This window comes from Palaemon carinicauda, chromosome 16 (assembly GCF_036898095.1).
Source record: "Palaemon carinicauda isolate YSFRI2023 chromosome 16, ASM3689809v2, whole genome shotgun sequence".
NCBI classification, from domain to species: Eukaryota; Metazoa; Arthropoda; class Malacostraca; order Decapoda; family Palaemonidae; genus Palaemon; species Palaemon carinicauda.
The window spans coordinates 28,684,780-28,690,924 of record NC_090740.1 but is presented as its reverse complement, the minus strand read 5'-3'; the positions used below and the strand labels follow the sequence as shown (position 1 = coordinate 28,690,924).

The 6,145-nt window shown below is 53.8% G+C and overlaps 1 pseudogene; it reads left to right on the top strand.

The window, feature by feature from the left end:
* Positions 1-5,389: 5,389 nt before the first annotated feature.
* On the top strand, positions 5,390-5,508 carry LOC137655941 (5S ribosomal RNA; annotated as a pseudogene).
* Positions 5,509-6,145: the final 637 nt, after the last annotated feature.

Here is a 6,145-nt window from a genome sequence, read left to right as displayed (position 1 = left end):
CACCTCCTGCCCAACAACTGGTCTCATTCCTCTGCTTCCCGCCCCCACCGCCTCCTGCTCAGCCATTGGTGTCGTTCCTCTGCTTCCCGCCCCACCACCTCCTGCTCAACAACTGGTCTCATTCCTCTGCTTCCCGCCCCCATCACCTCCTGCTCAACCGTTGGTGTCGTTCCTCTGCTTCCCGCCCCACCACCTCCTGCTCAACAACTGGTCTCATTCCTCTGCTTCCCACCCCCACCGCCTCCTGCTCAACCATTGGTGTCGTTCCTCTGCTTCCCGCCCCACCACCTCCTGCTCAACAACTGGTCTCATTCCTCTGCTTCCTGCCCGCACCGCCTCCTGCTCAACCGTTGGTGTCGTTCCTCTGCTTCCCGTCCCCAAAGCCTCCTGCTTAACAAGGGCAAGTTATCTTTGGTTCCTCCTGGCAGTCTAGCCTCCCAATATCAACAAAGTGTTACCAAAATAAGATATGCAAGAGAGAATCTGCTGGAATGTCCTGCAAAAGATATATGCGCCTGAAGGAGTTGATGACTTGTAAGTGTGGCAAAGAGCAGAGCCAAGATGGCAACACCTGTTTTAAAAGGAACTGGTTCTTCAAGGAGACTTCAGATGTATCCTACAAGAAGTGGCGGAGCCAGATGGCTGGAAAGTGAAGTGCAAAGAAGAAATAAGAACATTCGTCCAATGGTTGGCAAAAAAGCGGTGTGTGGGGAAGTAAGAACACTCGTCCACCAGTGGGTCGAAAACAGGAATGCAAAGAAGCAAGAACATTCATCCATCCATAACTATGAATAAAGACTCAAAAAAAACATTTGTTCCGTAACCGAAATACAAACCACGCTATTTACATTGGGTTTACCTTTTAGCGCAGCTGAAATGGCGAGCCATTAGAATTTAACGAGGGTGTATTACCCCCGCGCTAGTTAGCGGGGGGTAAGGGAGTGGTAGCTAGCTACCCCTCCCCCCCTCACACACAGATGAATGCTCACTTTCACTTTTGGCTCGGACTGTGACAGACGTCTCTGTCTTGGTCCTCTCTTTGCAGCCATTGTTTGTTTTGTCTTTACTTAATCGCTTACTTTTCTTTTACTCAATATATATGTAACATGTTTTCATGTTTGTATATATATTTGAGTATAGAAATCAGTAAGTTTCCTTTTCAGATTTGCGTATGTAGTGTACGATATCTACGTGGTGTCCTCGGCAATTAGGCCACCACGGCGTAATTTTTATGGGTGGCGATCGAGTTTGACTTCGGTCTTTCTCTCTCTCTCTCTCTCTTGAGGTCGTTCACCCTTTTACTACGTGTTACTACGCCCTTGTAGCTTCCTTTCCGTGTGGGGGGGTTGCTACGCCGTACGTTTGTCTCAATTATTTTATGAATCTAATTGTAGTTGTTTTTTTCAGCTTGTAGAATGATTCCTTTCGGGGTTTTCGTTCTTTCTTTAGTGTTCATTCATTTTTAAATTACATAATTACATAGTTTCATAATTATAATTGTTATAATTCTGTTTTGGTTACAGCTCTCCTTCAGTGAGTGTAAGTGGTTGTGAGGGCACGTGCCTGTTGTGTAATTCTTGTTTCCTTTCCCTCGGGATTCCTCTTCGGAGCCTTCCCGGGGGAATGAATGTGTACTAATGATTTTTGTTTTATTTTTTTACAGTTACCGATCTAGTTCGTTTCTGTAATATGGCAACGGTGTGAGCTGTCTTGTTGAGGCCTGGGGATTCGGCTGTTGCTGCCTTCCCCCTTATATTTTCGTCATAGGGCGTGTCTCCTTCTACTGGAAGTACTCCCGTGACGACGGACAGCTCTCCAGTTCATTTTAGAACCCTCAGTAGGCTTGCCTCCTTGGGCGGGTAACTTTCCTTCCGAGGGAAGTTTTTCCTGTCCAGGCTTGAGTTTTTCCCTTTTGGGGGGTTCTTCTCTTGCCTTTTTTTCCTGCGACTATGCTCTTGGTGCTGAGCGGTCACACTTGCCGTTTCGCTCAAGGGGCTGGGCAACTGCAGGAGCCCCTCTTCAGAGGATTGCTCCTTTTAGGTCACTGGCTGACCAGTCTCTTCTACGAAGTGTTTCTCTTTTGTTCGCGAGAGAGTACACTCATAGAGACTCCTCTTCGGAGGATTCTTCTGCTGCTGTTGCTGTTGGCCTCCCTCGCCGTAAGGCCCACCGTCCGCCTCGTCATAAGGGCCTCTCATCTCCCTATAAGGGTGCTAAGAGGTGCCTTTTTGAATCACCGTTTGCAGCCTACAACCCCTTTTTCTTGATCTTCCGCCTTGGTGCAGATGAACAGCAGTCAGATCTCGTCTTCCGACGGGCAACGGTCTTCCCGACAGACAACGGTCTTCCAACGGACATCAGTCTCCCGGCGGACAGGCTACGGTCTTCCGATGGACATCTGTCTCCCGACGGACAACGCAGGGTTCCCCTGCGCGCCCTTCTGCTGTGTTCTCTCCTGCTCCTGCTCAGTGTTAGCGCACAGGCGCTCTCCTGCTCATCAGCGCTTCCTGATCGCTAGCGCTCTCCTTTCGCCAGCGCTCTCCTGTTCGTCAGCGCTCTCATGATGATCATCCCTGCGGTTCCTGTTGGTTCCTGTTACGCGCCCTTTGCGCCCACGTTCGCCCTCGCGATCTAGAACTTCGGTTCAGGTCTTGGTCAAGGAGTCTTCTTCTATGCGCAGGCTTCCACGCGTTGCCTTCTGCTCGTCAGCGATCATTAGCTCGCCAGCGATCATCAGCTCGCCAGCGATCACCTGCTCGCCAGCGTTCACCTGCTCGCCAGCGCGCACAGGCAATTTTAGTATCGCCTATTCAACAGCGTTCTACATGTCAGCGATCACCTGTCTCTCGGCGATCTCCGGATCGCCCGCGTGTGTTACAGCCGGCACGCCAACGTTCTCCAACACTTCTGAAGGAACATGGTTCGCCAGCTACTAGCTCGCCATCGCCCACCTGCGCATGCTGCTCGCCATCGCGCGATCGCCCACCTGCGGATGCTGCTCGCCATCGCGTGATCGCCCGCCTGCGGATGCTGCTCGCCATCACGCGATCGCCCACCTGCGCATGCTGCTCGCCATCGCGCAATCGCCCGCCTGCGCATGCTGCTCGCCATCGCGCGATCGCCCACCTGCGCATGCTGCTCGCCATCGCTCGCCAACGCGTCGACATGCCACAACGCGCCATCGCCAAACTGCGCGTTAGCGCTCACCAGCTCACCAGCTCGCCACCGATCGCCTGTTGATCCATATCGCCAGCGGTCTTCCTCGCCCACGCGGCAGCGCGTTTCCTTGCCATCGCGCTAACGCTTGCGTTCGCCGCCTCGGACTCGCGCTCATTCACCTGCCCACCCTCACGACCGCTCGCCGGCGCGACCACGCGATCATTCGCCTGCGCGCCCACGTGCCTGCACGTCTACGCTCATGCGTGTCCGCGCACATGCTCTCCAATGTTCGCCCGCGCGCGAACCAACGGTATTCCATCGCGCGGACGGACGATGTTCCGTCGCGCGGACAGACGGTGTTCCGTCGCGCGGACAGACGGTGTTCCGTCGCGCGGACAGACGGTGTTCCGTCGCGCAGACGGACGGTGTTCTGTCGCGCGAACCGACGGTGTTCCATCGCTCGAACCTACAGTGTTTCTTCGCACGAACGTCGGCTTAATTCTTGCAGTATCCATTGCTCGTCTATGGGTTATCGCTCGCCGACCACCAGCTCTCGCCCTTCCTACCACGCTCGCTCTCCTTCTGCGCTCCTTCGCTCACCTTCGTTTGCGTTCCTGCGTGACCGCGCATGGGCGCTTCCACGTTCGCCCACGCGCAAATCTTTGAATTACCATCGCGCGAGCTCCAGGGCAATTGCGACCACGATTCCCATTGGGGTTTTCGCAGCATGGCCAGCCTGGCGAGTTCTTCTGGAGCGTATTTCCAGAACACGGCCTCATCCCGTAAACGCAGAGCATGGCACTTGCAAGAATTGCAAGAATAGGAAGAAACTTCAGGGAGGTCTGAGCAACACTCCTCTTTCCAGAACCTGGGTTAGCCCTTCCCCGTCATTCCCTGGAAGGATTTTTGGCGGGGGGGTTTCCGTTCGAGATTTCTCAATCGGCCAAGGGGTGACTGCTTACCCCTTCCTCTGGGGGCTTACCAGGTCCTTTCCCTCCTCGGTTACGGCCCGAGGTTTGGTTCAAGGAAGCTACAGGAAGATCATGGGTACTTTCCTCCTCTCGAGCTCAGGCACCTTGGCCTTTCGTCGTTAAGTATCTAACTTGCGGACAAGCTCGATGTTGTACCATCTGGACGTGCTGACTGAGGGCTTCCTTCAGGTGTCATCTGTGGAGGTCGACGACCTCAGACACCCTTCCATCCTTGAGAAGAGTTTGTTAGTGCCCAAGGACAGAGACTTAGACAGCGGCTGTGCGGAGGAAATCGACTTCCGTTTTCACTCCTCCAAGGCGCTTTCTTCCAGACTCTGCAGGGCTCCAGCGCCCTTTTCTTTCAACCACGTCGGCCTAAGTTATCGGCTACGACAACTGGGACAAGGTGTCCAATTGCAGTTTCCTCCTGTCAGGAACAGATGGCACGGGAGGCTCCCCCAGGGGGGCATAGTCCTAAAAGGAGCGGCAGAGTTCACGAACTCTAGGATTGCAGGTTTCTCGCTGGGAGGATGCTTAAGGTTACTCATCCGGATGACAGCTTCCCGATGCCCATTCCCGCACAATCTCTGTGATCAGCCAAGGATATCGCGCCTGCCGTCTCTGTCAGCGAATTCAGTGTCTCTGAAGCTCTATGCCATAGCGTCGACAAGAGTTGCCCGGTTGGGCAGAATGATCCATACCTTAGGCGAAAGTCCTCCATAGGATCATCGACGGCTTCACCCCCGGCCTCTTCAGTCGATCCTTTCTTGTAAGGAAGGATCTGAGAGGGGAGTTCCGTAGTCGACCTCTCAGCCCTGATCAAGTTTGTCGAACAAACTTCGGCCAGCGTAGAACAACAGAATCGATCAGACTGGTAACGAGGCGACAGGACTCCTTAAACCCTGGATCGGAAGGACGGGTACTTTCAGTTTCCATTCCATCCATCTTCCAGGGAGCTCGTCGAATTCAGCCTAGACTGCAAGTATTCCTGCTTATGATGCAGTGTGGCTATCCCGCCGTGGCATAGCAGGTTTTTTTCCCCAGAGAACTCTCCCTGCTTTCCTCATGGCCGCTCAGGTGCAGGCTTCCGCCTCCTCTGCTTTTTGGAAGGCTGGTCAACTCCGGTAGGCTCGGGTTCGACCTTCTTCAGCGCCGGGACAAGCTTCCGGATGCTTACCATGAGTGTGGGTTCATGGTATTTTGCTTGGAGCCTTCTCTTCTTCTGCCTCAACATCTGGAGTATCTGGCCATGATATTGAGTCAACGGCCTTACCACGTTGGAAACCCCGCTTCTCGTCCGTCCAGCGAGGTTAAGCAACGTTGGTTCTGGTCGGTACTTGGATGGGTGACCACCTGGGGACGCCAGATTCTGTTGCCACATCCTCCGAGCCTTCCTTTCAGTTGACTGTGGTAAGACTGAGGAGAGTCGCAGTACCTGTTCTCAGTCAAGCAGAGCTTTCAGCCCTACCTTGGAACGTTTCTTAGTTCTCCTTTCCTCATTGACCCGTCTATAGTCCGAACGGTCGCCTCAGGATAAGTTCCATGTGGGGCGGTCCAAGTTCCGGTGGTTTCAGGCAACGTTTAACTGGACTTCCTGGCCCCTATGGGACCAGCGGAACTATTAGACCTGCAATGGGTGTTGACCTATGGAACCTCTTGATGGTAGTGGATATTCTCGTCCTTTCCCCACATTCTTGATGCTGTTCTTGGACTCGTCAAAGGAAAGGGGGGGGGGGGGGGGCATGTTCCGGTCCAGGCCTATGGTCAAGACCTGAAGGATACCTCTCCATCATTCAGGCAGGCTTAGGGGCCGTAGTCTGGCCCCTCTACAGATCCTACAGCTCCTGCCGAGTCGCCCCGTGCGCGTCGACTTCATGATTCTGGCGTGTTCTAACCAGCAGGGGACGCATTTTCACACCTTCACATCTTGCAGTAGAGATACCGGGATGATTGAGATTCTCTCAATACCACCATCGGCTCTCTCATTCCAGGCAGAGGAATGTTCTCTCCGACTA